The sequence below is a fragment of the Momordica charantia genome (assembly GCF_013281855.1).
Source record: "Momordica charantia cultivar OHB3-1 chromosome 1 unlocalized genomic scaffold, Mcharantia_2.0 BLBB01000001.1, whole genome shotgun sequence".
Classification (NCBI taxonomy): Eukaryota; Viridiplantae; Streptophyta; class Magnoliopsida; order Cucurbitales; family Cucurbitaceae; genus Momordica; species Momordica charantia.
Window position 1 is genome coordinate 4,012,047 of NW_028275157.1, and position 19,440 is coordinate 4,031,486.

The 19,440-nt window shown below is 37.8% G+C and overlaps 2 long non-coding RNA genes across 3 annotated transcripts; both read left to right on the forward strand.

Annotated features, from left to right (window-relative positions):
• The first annotated feature begins 9,053 nt into the window (after positions 1–9,053).
• Positions 9,054–11,240, forward strand: LOC148213124 (uncharacterized). Of its 2 annotated transcripts, XR_015791512.1 has the most exons (4): positions 9,054–9,365; positions 9,469–9,653; positions 9,743–9,777; positions 10,889–11,240. It is a non-coding gene; the product is annotated as an uncharacterized LOC148213124 (long non-coding RNA). The 2 variants fall into 2 exon arrangements; XR_015791511.1 differs by lacking the exon at positions 9,743–9,777 and having other exon boundaries at positions 9,061–9,365.
• Positions 11,241–12,986: 1,746 nt separating this feature from the next.
• LOC148213125 (uncharacterized) lies at positions 12,987–16,274 on the forward strand. Its single transcript, XR_015791735.1, has 3 exons — positions 12,987–13,549; positions 13,636–13,673; positions 15,918–16,274. It is a non-coding gene; the product is annotated as an uncharacterized LOC148213125 (long non-coding RNA).
• Positions 16,275–19,440: the final 3,166 nt, after the last annotated feature.

Here is a 19,440-nt window from a genome sequence, read left to right on the forward strand (position 1 = left end):
CAACGACTATGTCGCCATGTCGCAAATAATCCTATTAGTGACGCGGCTTCCTCATCGCTGATAAGTTTATTAGCGACACCGCCTTTGTCATTGATATTTTATTAGCGACTACAAGGCCTTGTCGCTAATAACATTAATTTGTTTTTTCTTCAATCCATTTTGTCGCTGAAAACAGTTTGAAATCGTCTCTAATTACTAACAGTTTAGAAACAATTATCTTAATTAGTCGTCAATTAACTTCCCATTTACATCTCTAAAATAATTTGCACTTAAAAATTCCACAATGTATTATTTATAGGATTGACCTCCTAAACCATTTGAATTGATCAACTAACCTGAATTGCAAATATGGAACATAAAATAAATCCAAATTTGAATAGTAAAAGTCAATGGATTAAATTGCAAATATCTCTATCCAATCACTACATCCAAAAAGAAAAAAAAACATACATCAAAATAGTACGACCCATATAAACTTTAATTTTCAATTTGTCTCATTCAAGATTAGACAAAATTTACACACCTGAAATGAATCAAATAATATATGAAAATGTTATTACATAAAGAAATAAAAGTATGAAATGAAAAAAGTGGCAAAATTGTTGTACTAAAAAAAAAAAAAAGTGGCAAACTAAAGTGGTTAAGTGAGATATGGAAGCCAAAATCATGAAACCATAAACTAAAACTATCTTCAACGTGTAAACGAGAACATAAACTATAAACTAAAACCATAAACAAGTGTCTTAAAAGAGCCTATGTGCCCTCTAAGACCACAAACTATCTTCAAAATCACACTAAAATGTCTATCCACCCCTCGGAGAAAATAATATATAAGAAGTTAGAAAAATATTAATAAAGAAGTATAAGAAACACACAAAACGTCTAGCCCACCCAACAACACAAATCAAAGACTTTCTAAAACAAACAAAGCATAGGTGTAACGCCCCGCGTTCTCAAGTACGTTTATTTTAAGATATCATTAGTGCCTTTGGATTTTGCCGAAGCTGATAATTTTAATTTTGGAATTCTGATGTTGGGTAGATTAGAAATTTAATTTAATTCTATTGGATTAGGATAACTTAGGTTCTCGATCAGTGCAGGAGATTTTTTATTTAAATCTTAAATCCATGGTTTTCGGACTCTTAATTTCTACTTATTGGATTATTATTCTTGGCTTTTAGAGTTTAAGTTAAGGGATTAGTACATTGATGGGCTATTTAAAGATCCTAATTACATAAAAGAATGGAATGTATAGAATTTACACATTTGTCATGTATCAACCCTATTTAAGAGGGTACCCATCATATAAATTACTTAAATAGCATCTTGTATTTACAAATTAATTTTAAATTCATTTTAATATGCAAAATTGATTAATTGGAAGGTTATAATTTAGATCCCATAATTTTAGGTTAATGATACTTTCCAAAACAAATTAAAACACCAAAACATTAAAAACAAAACCCTAAATTTCCCAAAATTGAAATCATAAACTCCCAAAATATCTCCAAATCCCGTCCAAAAATCTCCCAAATTCGAAATCTAAGAACTTTTTTCGCTTCATCCATGAGACGTTTAAAACTTCAGTTTTGGAGGACCCATTCTACATTACTATAGGATATATGCGTTTATATCTTGTATACAACTATAAGATATGTACACATATAAGATATATACACATATAAGATATATACCTATATATATGAATATAATCGGGAATACTAAGAATATGAGACATTTAGAACTTCAATTTTCTATACACATAAACAAAATATATCCCCATATATATCAATCTTAACGGAAGACTAATAAGATATATGTATACACATATAAAATATATTCACATATACAATATATACCAATATATACGAATATAAATCTGGAATACTAACACTGTGAGACGTTTAGAACTTCCAATTTCTGTACACATATATAAAATATATCCCCATATATACCAATCTCAACGGAAGACTATTAATTACCCATGGTATAAACAGAAGGGGACAGGAGACGAGGAACAAGCTGCACGACGTCGGAAACGTCCAAAGACGTCGACAGAAAGTTTATTCAGCGACGGAAATTGAAGGTTTGGACGTGTCTGGGGAAGAAGAAATCAATACCTCGTTGATTTGGTGTACAATGAACGGCGTTGGAAACTTGCAAAGATGTCGACGGGAATGAACGGCGTTGGAAACGTGCAAAAGAAATAAATACCTTGTTCATAAAAGTCCTGAAGATGGAAAATGAAGGTCTGGCAGCCGACGTCTTTGCACCTTGGAAACGAAGACATCGGTGAAGAAAATCGGCTTTGCACGGTGGCTGAAGAAAATCGACAGCAAACGAGGAAAGAGAATCGGCAGCATTTAATTCATTTAACAAAATTGGAAGTTGTTAATAAGTGAGAGAAAAAAATCTTGTTTGAAGGAGAGATTTGAGGAATTAAGGTTGAAATTTTGAATGGGGCCCACAAGAATTAAATGAATATAATTACAAATTAAGGATTCAAATCTTTAAAATTTAAAAATTATAATAAAATAAAAAGCAATAAATGATACGAATCCATTTGTGACCAATTACATATATCAAAGGAGCAATTATTACAAGAAAGGCAAGGAAGATTCAAGAGGCTTTCACACTGCACCTTCAAAAGCTTGTTAATGCACAAGAACCAACAAAGAGTTTTGAGCCCGAATTTATTCATAATGTTACTTCAATGAGTCAAGAAGAGAATGGAGCAAAGATGGCACGGGAAAGTTGTCTATTTTGAGAGATGGCACGGAGGACAAAAAAAGTGTGCAGATTCGTGAACAGGTGCCTTTGCAGATTGCACCTCTTTGGAGTTTGTGAAGTCAAAAGTTGTCAAACCATATCCAAATGTGAAGCGCCTCCTACAGCACATAGATAAGACCATTTGAAGCATGACTACGTTTTCTGATCCGCATTTAAGTGTCTAGAATGATGTGCAATCAAGTTTTAATTTGCATGTCTTATTTTCTACAATTTACATTAAGTAGTATTTTGAAAAACTTTTGGTGTTCTTATGTTGAACGACCATTTGGCCTATTTAAAGGCTTGTAATGCTCTTGTTATGGATAACTTAAGATTAAAACATATTGAAATTCAAGAACTTTTGTTCCTTAACACTTTTGGTGTTGCTTCTTTCAAATCTTGCTTTAGGTTTGATGTTAAACCGATTCATTGGATTAGTCTCGATCAAGCTAATTCTGGAGTGTGTCGTCTTAGGATCTATGAGTGACCATCGTAGATTCTAAGTCCGATCTAAGAGTGATTCATCTTCTAACCTTACTCTTGGTTGGAATCATTCGGTAAGTTAGTCGTTTTTGTGAATGTTTGCAAGGATCCTAGAAGGACCTCTAGCTTTGTAAACACGAGCAACCTTGGCGCTTATCATTTGGTATCAGAGCATTGGTCGACATCCTTTGGCCGATTCTAGAGGTGAAATATCTTTACTTTATTTAATTTTATTTTTCTGTTATTTTCCTTTTTCGATAGTAGTTTCTTACAATGTGTAACAAGACATAACTTGTCTTGAAATTCTTGTATTTTGCTCTCGGATCATTAGCAAAGAAAAAAAAAATTAGAAGCAAAAGAAAAAAAAAGGAAAAAAAAAAACAGAAGCAAAAGAAAGAAAAAAAAAACAGTAGCAAAAAGAAACAAAAACAGTAGCAAAAAGAAAGAAAACCGTAGAAAAAAAAAAGCATTCGAAGATCCGAGGCACACGAAAGGTTCTTTTCATTATGTTGTGTTTTGTTTAAATTATCAAGTTGTTTATCCTAAGATTGAGTTTCTGTAGTCTTAGTTTGTGAGAGTTGATCATTGAATTAGTTATATCAAGCTTTAAGCAAGATTGCACCAAAATTTAAGCCAACCCTTACATCTTTGACCTACTACCAAAAGCCTACCCTTGAGTGATAAACACGAGTGTCCTTGAGTGAAATCTTGGTGAGAAGATTGGTAAGGTCCTTATTATCATTATTATTGTTTCTAACAAAATGGCACAGGATGGAGTACCACAAGTACCGCAAGATCCTAACATGGTGATTCTTCAAGCAATTCAAGGAATTATGGAAATGATGATGGAAGATAGACAAGAAAGGAGAGTGCAACAACAAAGAGAAGAACGAGCCTTACAAGAAGATGATGCGTTTGACCTTGCTGAACAAGAAAGACAAGTTGGAGGAAGAAGAAATGGGAGAGGAAGAGGACGAAATAACTTTGCCAACGTCATGCAACCTAGAAGATTGGAAAGATTAAATGAAAATAGGGATGGCGGAGCTAAACTCAAAATTCCACCATTTAGTGGAACGGCGGACCCCGATGCTTATTTGCGATGGGAAAGGAAGATAGAACGTGTATTTCATTGCTCTACATATAGTGAAAATAAGAAGATGAGACTTGTCATTGCCGAATTCATTAATCATGCTAATGAATGGTATCAACATCTCAAATCCGAGAAAAGAAGGAAAGATGAGGATCAAATAGAAACTTGGGAAAAACTCAAAGAAGCCATGAGAATGAGGTATGTTCCCAAACATTATAAAAATGATTTGAAAACTAAACTGCAAGCTTTGAGGCAGGGAACAAAAAGTGTTGATGAGTATTATCAAGAGATGGTGATTTTAATGGAAAAAGCACACATTCGAGAAGAAGAGGAAGAAACCACGCTAGATTCCTTGGAGGTTTGAATCTGGAAATTGTTCATCATATTGATAGAAATCCACCACCTTACTTGGAAGATATGTATCACCATGCTATCAAAATTGAAGATTAATTGAGGAAAGAAGAGGAGCATTCCAAATGGAATGAATTCATGCAACCAAAAGGGAAGTTTGGTGCTGTCAAAAGAGTGAAGGCCGAGAGCTCCAATGCCAAAAACAATGAAGTTCCAAAGGAGGTAAGGGAGAAGACTAATTCTCTTACATGTTGGAAGTGCAAAGGGTTTGGACGCATGAGCAAAGAATGTGTCAATAAAGAAGTCATGGTGATAAGAAATGGTGTTGTTGATTCAAATGATGCTTGTGAGAAATATGATGCAAAATTTGAGGAAGATTCTAAAGCACATGTTGATGAATTTATTGAACAAGATCGCAAAGATTCTGATTTTGATAAAAGTGAGTTCAAAGAAAAGAGAGAAAGAGAAGAGTTAAGAGAAAGGAATTCAAAGGAGAAAGAAGAGGAAAATAGCAAGATCCAATCCATTTGTCAATATAAGTCAAATCTTATAGCATTGTTGCATAAGGACCCTTACTATCAAGCTCACATATTTTATCCTAGTCTTTCTACTTTTCTAAGATTTTTGCAGGAAGTTCCAACTTTTCAATTCAAGCATGATCGAATACAAGAAACAAAGGAAGCTATAAAGAAGCCAAGAAGAGTTATCCTATCATCTTCTCATGATCTTGAGATTGTCTTACAAGGTAAGTATAAAATATATCTTGATTTTAAAGATACTAACTTGCTTCCTTATTCTGATCTGCATTTAAGTGTCTAGAATGATGTGCAATCAAGTTTTAATTTGCATGTCTTATTTTCTACAATTTACATTAAGTAGTATTTTGAAAAACTTTTGGTGTTCTTATGTTGAACGACCATTTGGCCTATTTAAAGGCTTGTAATGCTCTTGTTATGGAGAACTTAAGATTAAAACATATTGAAATTCAAGAACTTTTGTTCCTTAACACTTTTGGTGTTGCTTCTTTCAAATCTTGCTTTAGGTTTGATGTTAAACCGATTCATTGGATTACTCTCGATCAAGCTAATTCTGGAGTGAGTCGTCTTAGGATCTATGAGTGACCATCGTAGATTCTAAGTCCGATCTAAGAGTGATTCATCTTCTAACCTTACTCTTGGTTGGAATCATTCGGTAAGTTAGTCGTTTTTGTGAATGTTTGCAAGGATCCTAGAAGGACCTTTAGCTTTGTAAACACGAGCAACCTTGGCGCTTATCAATAAATAAGGGTAGAAACGGTATTAAAATAAAATCCTAACTGCAAATATCTAAAAGTGTAAATTTTGAAACCTAAAGACATTCATGTAATTAAGATTTCAAAATAGACCTCCCAAGATATTATCTCTTAAGTTAATTATGTTATGTTGGACGATTGTGGGATTATTTGATTTCTAAAGTGAAATTTTGGGCTTGTTGATTTGGGGTTTTGTATTACTTATTTGGGCCCATTTGAGTTTTGGGGATTGGGCTTAGGGTTTTAAAACAAATTAAAAGAAAAACTTATATTTTTTTTTGGTTTTCTTTTCTTTTCCCTTCTTCTGTTTCTTTCCCCTTCCCTTATTTTCCCGCAGCTGATAGCCCCCCCCCCCCTCCAGCCACCTCCACCTTTCTCCTTCTTGTTCTCCGGCGAGAAACCGAGCACCGCACCTTCCTCGACCAGATCTGCAGCAGCAAACGGTGGTGCAGCATCGTCACGGCGGCGCAGCGGTTTCTGCACCATCCTGCGGCGCTCCTCGCGGCGGTGTGCGACGAACGGCATTCCTCCACGGCGGCGCACGACGCACAGGTCAACTTCACGGCGGCCCCGACGACCTGCTGCTACAGCCTCAACCCCGGCAACGTGCGCAACTCCCGACGGCTGTCTTCGGCGAACAGCAGCTCCAGCGACTCGTTCTTTTTGCAATCCCGACTCGAACAATAGCAGATTCACGACGATATCTTCGTTTTGATACATTTTGGCATTGGCCGACACCCACACGGACCTTGATTTGCGTTACCCATCGCTTTTAGACATCAGGACGACAAGCCTAAGGTCTTTTGAACTCAGATTGGGAGCCCGAACCCCCTCGACGTCGACCCACTCCTAACCTAAGTTGTTTTAGTGTGAGTTAGTAGGTAACGACTCTACCTAAACTCGGTTTCATTTATAACTAAATGTTTCTGATGGGCTACTAACCTCGAGATCGTGCTCTTTTTGTAGTAAGAAGTGTTCAACAAGCTTAAGAGCTTTAGGACATTTGTTTGTAAGTAGCACGGGGGCCGGTGTGTGCGTTAATGTGTGTTAATAGAAATTGTTCTTGCCGATTTTACATTATAAACATGTTTCTCTTATTATTTTAATTGTTGGACAGGTTTGTGAGGGCGATGCTGTTATTGTAACTCGCGGTTATTTTATATATTGGATATGTATATGACTGGTATTCATGTTTGTTGTCTGCAACTTTAGGAACTTACTGATATTGTATGGTTGGAAGTGATTAGGATTTGTTATGTTGTGAAAAGCATGTTATGTGAAGAATGTCATAGGGTTGTTTGTTGAAGCTTTGTGTGCACTATGCTGTGAGCAGGTTGGTTGTTGTCAAACTTTGTGTCATTGAGACCCGTGATGCATTGAAATCTTACTAGTGGTTGTGTGGTTGTTGGGCTTTGTGGTGGTTGGTGTTATTAGGGAAGTAGTACTGAAATCCTGGTTGGAGGCTAGAAATGATATGTGGAGTTATGAAAGTTACGAAGTGAATGGGTGAGTGTCAGGGCCTCGGGCATAAATGGTCGAGGGCTGATACGTCACTAATTGGGTATCGAGGCCTCGGGTATAAATGGTCAGGGGTCGATACGCCAATATTGGATAAAGATGAGCGTCGAGGCCTCGAGTATAAATGGTCGAGGGTCGATGCGAGGAGTCTTTCGAAAGGAGAACTATTGGGGCCTTGGGTAAAAATGGTCAAGGGCCTATAGATTGTAAAGACATCGAGGCCTCGGGTATAAATGGTCGAGGGTCGATGCAAGGAGTCTGTTGGAAGGAGAACTATTGAGGCCTTGGGTAAAAATGGTCAAGGGCCAATAGTTGAAAATACATCGAGGCCTCGGGTATAAATGGTCGAGGGTCGATGCACTAGTGTCGGGGCTCTGGGTAAAAATGGTCAGGGGCCGACACTACCAACAGAATGGTCTTGGAAAGCTTGAATAGCTGAGGTGAACATAGATGTACTTGAGGTGTTAGGGAGCCAAGTGGACGGTAGTTGTTTTTATATGATTGTGGTTAGCATGGGGTCTTATAGAGCATGTTTATGGTTGAATGTATAATGTAATAGTAGAGCATATCTCTGGTTGTTCGCATACTGTAATGATAGAGCATGACGATGTATGTTTCCTTTATGGTTATGAGCATGATGTTTGTGTGTGCTTGGTGAGGGCTACTTACGGAGTATATTTTATATACTCACCCCCCCCCCCCTTCTACAATTGCTGTTTTCAGGCGAAGAGTTCATTGGTGACCACGGCGATGACGTGGAGGAGACATGACAGGAGAGGACCATAGGCTGCATAGTGATATTTGCTTAGTTTAGGATTAGATGGTTTTTGCATGATTGTTTTGTCAATAAACTATTTGTTCCAAGTGAATTGATGGGAGTTTCCACCTATTGTTTTAACTTGACTCGGAATAAATGTTTCTTTTATTTTCTTCCGTTCATTGAAATTGTTTAGTTGGAATAATGGATGTTGCCTGGTGGTGTTGTCCACGGAGGACGCTTGGATGATAGTTTATATAATTGATGTTTTATTTTTGTTATAGTTTGATGTATTGAACAGAGTTGGGGCTATATTTTTATAACTTGTTGACAGGGAGTGGTTTACCTCGGATTTAGAGAGTAATATTTGACAGGGGAAAAGAATAACGTTACCTAGAATAGCGTAAAATGTTCTGGGGCGTTATAGGTTAGGTTACCCTCGGGTTCTGGGACTTTTTTTCTTAAAGTATATATATATATATATATATATATATATTATTTATTTTATATATTATTTATTTTTTTCCCTGTTTACTTAAGTATTGATTTTCAGTTATTTTGAACTGCTGCATAAATTGTGGTGAATTAATTACGGGTAGCTACTTATTAAATTATTGTTAGTAAGGATTCCGTTTTGTTGGCATAGTTCTGGGCCATTGGACCAACTACGAATTTATATTGTTGATTATGAGCAAGGAGTGTTTGGGTAAGAGGGCATTAAACAAAAGAAGGGTGTAGGAAGAGCCCAAGCCCAAGTTGTAAGTTTTTAAAACAAAATAACCTAACCCACCTTATTCTCCTCCCTCTTCTTCTTCCTCCCTTCCCTCTCTTGTTGAAGCCGTCGCCCCCCCCCCCCTTCGGATTCCTCATCTCCGGCGAGCAGCACCGTTCAGGCGACGCGACAGGCAGCAGTAGCATCGGACAGCAGCAGGCGCGGGCGTCGGCAGCAGCAGGCACGGGCTCGGGCAGCAGCAGGTGCAGCATCGGGCAGCAGCAGGCGCGGTGTTAGGCAGCAGGCGGCGGCGGCGTGTGGTTGCTGTTCGTGGTGTTTTTTTCTTCGATCTGACAAACTCCAACGACTCGAATAACTTAGATCCGTGAAGCCGGTAATTTTCGTTGACCCACCTTTGTTCGAAGTTAATTTTGGATTACCCACACCCAAACGAAACCAATTTAGGATACCCATACCTAAGCGAAGTTGTTTTGTAGTAACGGGCATCAAGACGAAGCGGTTGGAGGTCGTTTTGGTGTATTTCTCTGCTGAAAAAACGTGGACAGCAGCGTTTTGGTGGTGTTCGGCGATTTCCTTCATCCGTTTGAAGCTCGATTTACGCTACCCACACCTTTGCAAGCTAGATCTAAGTTACCCACACCTACACGAGGTCGACTTTGCGGTAAGGAGCCCTTTGAACCCTCTTAGAGTTGATTTCGAAAGCTAAACCGTACATATAACTTGCTGTTTTTTTTCTGTTTGTATGCTTAGGTGTGAGATCGATGCAAGACTTAGGGACGTGGTTGGTAAGTAGCACTAGGGGGAGGGTGTGTGCATTATTTAGCGTTAACGGAGTGGTTTTGATGCTGATTTTAGATTGAATAATTCATTTATGCATGTATGAGTTGTTAGTTTTTGGTTTGTGAACTTTTAGTGATTTTGTTGAGTTACATGTTATTGTTTTCATTGTTGGACATTATGAGAATACATGTTTTCTTATCGTTGTATGTGACTGGAGAATTTTGATTGTTGTGTTGGGAGTAATCGACTTGTGGCGTTATGTGAACATATTGGAAATGAGATGCTCGCGTTGATAGTTTGATAAATTGTTTATACTGTTCGGTTGGGAACTGTTGGTCTAGTGCTTTGTTGGTTATAATGAAAAGCATGCTGGTGAGTTGTGCTGTGAATTGAAATGTGGGTTGCTTAGATTGAAAATGCTTACTAACGGCTTGGTTATTCAAGCCTTGAGTGGAAGGCCTTGGGAATAAATGGCAAGGCCGAATTGTCAAGTTTCTGAAGAGGAGTATTGGGGTCTTGGGGACAAATGTCAAGGACCAATACGCGGGATAGCCATCGGTACCTTGGGGATAAATGTCAAGGACTGGTGCATAGTTCAAGGCCTTGGGAATAAATGGCAAGGTCGAACGTCAAGTTTCTGTAGAGGAGTATTGGGGCCTTGGGAATAAATGTCAATGGCCAATGCGACCGAAGAGTTAGGCTTGAAGGACTAACGTAGGGTGGTGCTTGTGAGTAGTAGTTCAGGGCCTTGGGGATAAATGACAATGTCGAACATCAAGCATAGTAAAGGAAGGTCGGTATCTTGGGGATAAATGTCAAGAGCCGTTATGCCTCGAAGAGTTAGACTTGGAGTCCCAACATGGGATGTAGAGCGGGGGTTAGCTCAAGTGGGTAAAGGTTGGTGAATCGTGTGGTTGAGGTCCCGGAAGTCCCGGAAATTGGTTGTTTGCATGGAGATGTTAATCTATGGTTATTATCCTTCGTTGCCTATTTATTGTTTTGTTGTCGTTTTTATTTTTGTCTGGTTGAGATTGCGAGCATGTTGTTGTGTGTAGTTAGGAAGGGCTACTTACGGAGTATTTTATGTACTCACCCCCTCTTCCTTAATTATTTCAGGTGTGAATAGGGCCGACCGTGGTGATGACGCGGACGGGTTTTGACCGAGGAGGGATCACTAGATGAGTCGGTTAGGATTATGGGAAATGTCGTCCATCACGAGTAGCGTTAGAATTTGTTGCTATGGAGATACTAGGCGTTGTGTCGCCCCAAGGGACATTTTTTTTTATTTTATTGTTTTACGGATATTATTGCTATACGCGTCACTGTCGTTCGTTGAAGTTTTAGTTAAACGATTGTTTCTTTTTTATTAAGATTCCTAGCCACTGAGGCGGACATGAGATGTATCTTTTGGAATTGTCCACGGAGGGCGATTATTTGATAATCTATAGGTTTGATATCGTTGGTAAAATGATGGTAGTTGAAGCTTTATTTTATTTAAATGTTTCACAGGGAGCTAATCATCTCGTGTTTAGAAGTACGATTAGACAGGTGGTTTAGTTAACGTTACCTAGAAAAGTGTAAAACGTTTTGGGCTGTTACAATAGGACAATACACAAGATTCAAAAAGTATATAGTCTAAAACTAACTAACTTGGAGGAGGTGAGTTCCCTCTTTGCCCCTCCTTACATAACTACTTACTATTTGGAGCCTTGCATCTAACCTCCAACAAAGCTCATAAAGAAAAGAAAAAGTTTTGGAAGGTCGTAATACAAACAGTCACAACACCCCTCAACTACAGCAAATACAATATAAGCAACACAACTGATCCCTTGTGAATGTAATTAACAAATACAAGTTATGACTACCATAACAGTAGGATATTCATAACAATTCAACTACATCGAACATCGATATTTAAAATGACATGCATCAAATGTCAGTGAAGCTTTATGAAAAACTATGTCTACAATAACTACAGGATAATCACAACAATTCAACTACATCAAAAACTCATATTTAAAATTACATGCATCAATATCTAGTGAAACTCTATGAATAGCTATGACTATCATAACTGCACAATAGTCACAACAATTCAACTACATGAAACACTCTTATTTAAAATGACATGAATCAATATCTAGTCAAGCTATATGAACAACTATGACTACCATAACTGCAGGATAGTCATGACGATTAAAAATATATGGATTAAAATATCTATTAGAATTATTGAGATTACATAAGCTATGAACATTATGCATGTGTACCTTTTTAAGTGTCATTGGATGGTGGTTGAGAACTAGTTTCCTGTGATGATTGGACGTTTAACCTCATTACTATTTCTCGCAGTTGACTTTCTTCAGTCACTATTGAGTTAATTATGCCTTGTTGCGATCGTATCATGACTTGTTGTGCTTTCACAATAGCTTGTAATTTTACGGTCTGATTATGTGGTTCCTTCGATTTTTTAGAACTTCGTTCATTACGAGCAGTTCATGTTGGTGGTCCCTATCCAAGTGCACTGCACTTACCAAGTAATTGCGCAGTTACTTCTCGAGCTGATGGAGGCTCTACACGTTTTCCATGGGAGCATTTCTCAGTTCAACCATTTGTTCCTATAATATCATAAAATAGTACTAGTACAAGTAAACTAATATAAAGGTTAAATAACTAGTTTCACTTACATATTTTTACTTGCCACTAGGTTCACCCACTCTTAGCTTGCTTTTTTGTGTGTAATCTCAAATTGTTCTGTAACGCCCCGCGTTACTCAGGTCAAGCCTCGCATTACTCAGGTCAGGTTACCCTCGAGTCCCGAGGTTCTTTCTTAGAGATAATTTTAAATTTATCTAATTGCTCTATGTCAGTTATTTTGAACTACTGCGATAATTGTTGTGAGTTATTGGTTTTATGTATGTATTTAATTGTTGTTGACAATGAGCGGTTTGCCGTGGCACTTGTCCTGAGTCGTTGGGCCAGTTGCTTAATTCTATTAGTGGAACTAATTAAGTATAGGGAGGTGAGGACTACAATTTTAATCATTTGGAGTCCATGGCTCTTGTTTTCTTTCAACCAAATTATTAGTTAAGTGGGCTTTCCTAAAAGCCCAAAACTTATCCAAGGTAAGGGCCATGTGTTGGATTAATCAAATTTCTAAAACCTTAACTATTTGGAAACTAAAACAAAAAGAGAAAAAAAAAAGGGAAAAGGAAACCCTAGCCTCCCCTACCTTCACGTGTTGTCCTCTAGGAAAACAAACTTCCTTCCCTTGTGCTGCCTCACAACCATCGCCGGCGGGCCTCTAGCGAGCCCATTCTTCAACAACCGCACCTGGCGACGACACGACGACCCAGCCCACGGTAGCAGAAGCGACAGTTCTATTCAGGGTAGCAGCGTGCAGCAGAACGGCGCTTCGTTCGTGACAGCGGCACGCGGCGACGACTCCAATCCACTGCAGCAGGCATGACGGTTTGTTCGGGACAGCAGCGTGCAGAGGGCGACGTTTCGTTCGTGGCAGCAGCGTGCGGCGGATCCGTTCGTGACAGCGGCGAGCGGCGGTGACAGCAGGGAATTTCCGGTTCGTGACAGCAACGTGTATCAGTTGCGGCCGCTCCGTTCGGATTGCGACGTGCGGTGGTGATAGCTGGAATTTCAAACAACGAGTTTTTTGGTGTTCGGCGACTACCCACGTCTGTTAACAGCCCGATCTACGCAACCCACGCCCCATCGAGTTAGATTGGAGCTACTCGCACCTGAACGGAATCATTTTTGGCGGTAACGAAGCATTTATATCACCTTAGAACTAGTTTCGATGGCTGAAATTTCTGTTTTAATTGCTGTTTTTGTCTCTTGGTGCTTAGGTATTGAATCGACACGTGTTTTGGAAGCCTAGCAGTGTGTAAGTAGTACCAGAGCTGTGTGTGTGAGTGATTGTGTGTTGAGTACCTTGAATGAGTCCTTGCATTGTTGTCTGCGCTAGTCTAGATGTGAATGCCTGCTTTCATTGGTTCTGGCCAGCTTTACGTTTTGCTCGGTTAACTTTAGAAAGAAAAAAAAATCAAATGAATACTATTATATATTTGTCAACGTTAGACTAGGTTATGCTTAAATGTTGTCTGTTGTTGCTGAGCTTTACTAATTGAGGTTGGCTAGAATGTTGTGAAGCATCTGTTGGATTTTATGTTTCTGAGTGTGATTGCTGTGTCGATGTTTCTGAGAATGTTAGGCGGGCTTCTATCGCCATCCCTAGTTGAGTAGTATGTATAGATTGTTGTGGTTTTGTTTGAAATGACAATGTACATAAGGCATACATTATACTTGATGACTGTAAGATGATGGTCTTGCTGCATCTGTTGTATGCTAGAAAGTCGTGTGTTGTGCTAATCGTGTGAGTATAATGCCTGGCATTATGAGAAGACTGATTGTGGTTACTATTGTCTAGTTATAAGCATGTTGGATTTTCTTTGTTATGAAGGTTGTTGTGACTAGCAGTGATATGAACCAAAGTGTCTTAGTCTTCAAAGAGTTAAAGGAAGTTGTTGGAGAATCCTATGTCCAAGTTGACAACAAATTGGAGTTGCATTAAATGCACTCTAGTGTCATTTATGGCAACCTCAAGTGGCATTGAATGAAGTCAAGAACAAGTCCAACTTCATTTACTACAAACTCAAGTTGCATTAATGGAAGTCTAAGTTGAACTCAAGATGCATTAAATGAAGAAGACTTCAAAGTACTTGAAAGTAGTTCAAACTCCAGTTCATTCACTCTTGAAGGGTTACAAACTCTTGGTTTTATGGTGGAGGAGTTTCATTCTCGGATTTAAAGCATGTTTAATTGTATTTTCAGTTTTAAACATTTCATTTATGTGTTTTAAGTTTTATTTGTGTTAGTGGTGGTTATGGTATTGATGTAGTAGGGAGTTACAACCTTTACAATTCTTTTAGGTTACTTGAAGGGTTGTTTTGGAGGCTATAAATAGCCTAGCTTGTTCCCTTGGAAAAACAGATTTGAGATTTGAGATTTGAGTTTTGAGATAATGAAATTTAAGCTTATTGAGCCATGAGCTTTTCCTCTGCATTTCTTGTGTCTTAGAATTGCATGCTAGAATCATTCAAGTAGCCTTGATCAAGCTATCTTGTGGAGTGGTTCGAATCTTGAGTTTAGAAACAAGTTTTCTCTACTCTTGATATTGATCATCAAGGTGAATCCGTTCTAACTTTTTCCTTGGGTTGACATCATCTTGATTTGGGGGTTTTAGCACTTGTGATCTAGGGGTTTGCATAACCATAAGGGTTCTTAGATCCAATTGGCTATTGTTTTCTTATCAAGCAGGATGTGATATCGTGAGTTGGAACCCTTGTTGAAAATTAAGAGTGGGAACGTCATGGTTGTTTGTTACGGGTAGGATGTTGGATTAGTGTTAGGGCCCTGCGAGAGAAAGGTTGGGGTATGATACGTCGCTATGGGGTGTCGATGCTTCGGGTACAAAAGGTCGAGGGTCGGTACACCAGTTTTGTAGAGAGGAGTGTCGAGGCTCCGGGTACAAAGGGTGGGGGGTCGGCATGATTAATCTAATTGAGGCTACGTATTGAGTTTATACGTGGTGGAGGCCAAGGACCAATACGTTGAGTAGTCGCCGGAGACCTTCGGGATAAACGTCAAGGACTAGTGCATAGTTCAAGACCTTGGGGATAAATGGCAAGGACGAATACCAAGCTTCTGTAGAGGAACGTCGGTACCTTGAGGATAAATGTCAAGGACCGGCGCATAGTTCAAGACCTTGGGATAAATGGCAAGATCGAATACCAAGCTTCTGTAGAGGGATGTCGGTACCTTGGGGATAAATGTCAAGGGTCGATGCGCCTCGAAGTGCTAGACTTGGAACACTAACTCAGGGTTTAGTACGAGTGGTATATTGAAGGAGTAAAAGGCTAGTGGGTCGTGCAACTTAAGTCACGAGAGTTCTGAAGTTTTATTGGACTGTCGAGATGTCACTTTACTGTTAATAGATTTTTATATTTGTTTCTTTAGTTATTGAGTATGATGTCGCTGTGATTGTGAGTATGTTGTTTGGTGTCTGTTTGGTGAGGGCTACTTATGGAGTATTTTATGTACTCACCCCCCTCTATGTTGCTTATTTCAGGTGTGAACAGGACCCTCGGCCCTGGTGATGATGTGGAGGAGGCTTGACTGAGGAGGGACCACTAGCTGCGTTTTGTCTAGGATAGTTGGGTTGGGGTTTCATTGCTAGTAGTGTTAGAGACTTATTGCTAGTGGTACTAGGTTTTGGTTGACTCATGGGACGTTCTTCCTTATTTCATACTTTTTTATCGAGCTGTTAGTTGTGCTGATTATTATTATTATTTAAAACTAGGGCGAATTTTTGAATTGTGGAAACAAATAATTGTGTCTTTCTTTATTTGGATTATTAGCCACTGAGGTGAATATGCGTTTCCAGGTTTCGGTTGCGACAGAGACCCCACGGGTTTTCCGCTTTATGTTTCCATTAATGGGGAAAAGGGTGAATAGTTATTATGGCAACGGTACCCCATTCCTTGTAGTGAAATTGGGGGGCGTTACATGTTCCATGTCTCATGTCATCTACCTCCCGACCCTCTTTGATTTTCGACATAATTATCAATCGAAGTAATGAGTAGTGAAATATTGATGAGTTATGACACGAAAATAATACCCACAATATTTCTATGGCATAGGGATGCAATAGTTCTTGCTATACGAGGATACAGTAGATCCGATCGAGCTCTAATGTTCCTTTCAGATGTTTTATGGAATGTACATGACATGAATGTCGGTGAAAATCAGTACGTACTTTGTGCTTGGTGATCAACGTCTTATTGGGGAGCGTTTTCTATTATTTAAACGTTTGTTGTGTGACTACGTCCATTATCTGGTCCATGGTTTGATAAAGACATCCTATAACATAATAATGAACAAAAGCACACTAAAAAATATTGTAAATATAAGACTAAATATTGCGTATAATTTTATCAACTTACGAACATGTCTATCTATCACTATCGCTCTATTCATCATTTAATAATATATTCGAATTTGAGCTCATGGAATCATCACTAGAATACTCAAAATCAAACTCTTTTTCTTCATGAGTAGATGTCTTATTATCACTACCAAAATCTACTTCATCTCCAATAGGCGTTGGTACAACATCTTCTTTAATAAAGGTTAGTGAATCCAACTTATTAGCAACTTGTAGGTAACATGTGTCAATAATTTCATATGTCACTACTTCTTCTTATGTTTCATTATTCTCAACCTCTGGAATATCCCACACATGTCTTTGTTGAATTTCTTGAACAATTTTCCAATCTTGACTAAGCTTGTAATCATTTAAGTAGAATACTTGGGCTGCTTGACTTGCAAAGATGAATGACTCATCTTTGTACCATTGATAACGTGTATTAATCGATGTATAACCATCCGATACATTAATTTTGCCCTTTCTTGAGGAGAAAAGCTGTAACTCAGGGGTAAAACGTTTTTTTTTACCTAGCTGAGGTTACGAACGGCCTGTGAAGGATCAACTGGATGACGGTTATATCGAATGGACACAAATATATCTACAATGAGGGGAGTGCATCTACAGGCTATAGTGGACAGTCCTGTTAGTTAACGAATGTTGATTAACTAAGTTAAAGAGTTTGACCGGTTAGTTTCGAATCGTTGGAGCCCATGATCTGTAGGTCCAACGGGTCTCCATGCTAGCTCATAAAGGATAAAATTGATGAACTAGGTGAAGCAAGAATTTGAAGTGTTCAAATTCGGGTTTTAAGGAAATATTGTATCGACATTTAATTATTATGGAGAGTATGACTTATTTAAATTAGTTTTAAATAAGTTCAAAACATGAAAAAAAGTTGTAATTTGATTAATGTGATTAATCAAGCTTAGGTGTCAAAGACCAATTAATATGAGATATTGATTTGGCTTGGTTTTTGTTTTAATAGAAAATTGATATTTCAATTTTTGTTTTTATAAAAATTAGTTTTATCAAAGTTTTATTTAAAAAATCAAGTTAGTGGAAAAATCCAACTTTACTAACTAGTGGTTTTTGAAGTGTTTCTTCAAGGCAATGACAACTATCTTTTACATGCTAGTGGAGTTTGAAGTGGAAGGCATGCAAGACTTGTCTTTGCATGCATTTGGTCTTTATATAGGTGATGAAGATCACTTGGATAAGGTTAATGCTTACTTGCATAAGTGCAGAATTTTTCCACTTAAATTTCTATTGTCTTCTCTTAACCATTAGTGTTTTCACTCAAAATTTGGTCCCACAACCGTGTTCATCAACTCGAGGATAGCACGGATTTGTCGTTGGTGGTCCCAACCGTGTTAATCTTTTTTCTCTTTACCTTTTCCATCATTTTTCCAAGCATTCTTATTTTGGTTAAATTGCTTCATTAAGTGTATTATGATCCTTAGCTTCCGCTGTGCATGTCTAAGAGTTCCATCAAATAATTTCATAGCATTTTCGAAGGCTTCGACCCTCACCGACGTTGGATTCAACCGGTAACGTTTGATTCCACCATCGGAGGCATTTGATTCGACAGCAACGCTCGATTCCACCGGGTGTGTTTGGTCTGGCGGTGTGGAGGTCGAAATCGTGCAAAAGGTGAAGGGAGATTTAAGGATTCAGTGTAAAGGAGAATTTTTTACAGAGGGGTAACATTTACCCCTTTAAAGAATACAAAATAATTTTTTAAATATTTTTTAGTTAATTTTAATTTTTCCCTCTATTTTTTCTCTATGTTTTGAAATTTACATACTCCAAAAAAAATTTCCTTTTTTCTTTTCAAGATTTCCTTTGTTAATATTCATTAAATATTTATGGATGGAAGGAAAAAAATATATGAAAATTTTGGGTATTAAATATATAGGTAAAATTACAAAGTAAAAAGAAAAATTGCAATTATTTGGTCCTCAATATTTAAATAATATTCTGAGTGCAAAATTTGGAATAAATTTGCTTTTAGAGTTTTATGTTTTCATAATTTAAATTCCAACAAATTAACTTAAAATGTCTATAAGTTAATTTCTTTATTTTTTTTCTCCAGTTTTGTAATTTATAAATTTCAACCAAAATTTGCATTTTATTTTTCTTAAGATTTGCAATATCAAATAATTGCAATTCATTCTATTGAAAATGTAAGCATTATTTAAATCTTTTTGGATGATGAAAAAAAAATCATGGAAAACTCACTTTATGACGAAAAGCAACTTTTAGTGACGTCACATAGTTTTCCAATCTTATCTTCTTATCATATCGTGACAATTCTAAAACATCACAAAAAATAATATTCCGTGACGTTTTCTACGCGTCATGAAAAGCCGCCAATCCGAAAAACTCCATCTTTTCCCACAAAAAACAAAACTCAAGTTTTTCGTAACGTTTTTTAGACGTCACGAAAAATAAGTTTTTGTCAACTTGTCGTGATTTTTTGTGACGTTTTCTACGGTCATGAAAAGCCGCCAATCCGAAAAACTCCGTCTTTTCTCACAAAAACGTGACTCAAGTTTTTCGTAACGTTTTTTAGACGTCACGAAAAATAAGTTTTTGTCAACTTATCGTGACGGATAAAATTCGTCACGAAAACACAACAATCCGAAATACTCAGTCATTTCCCGCC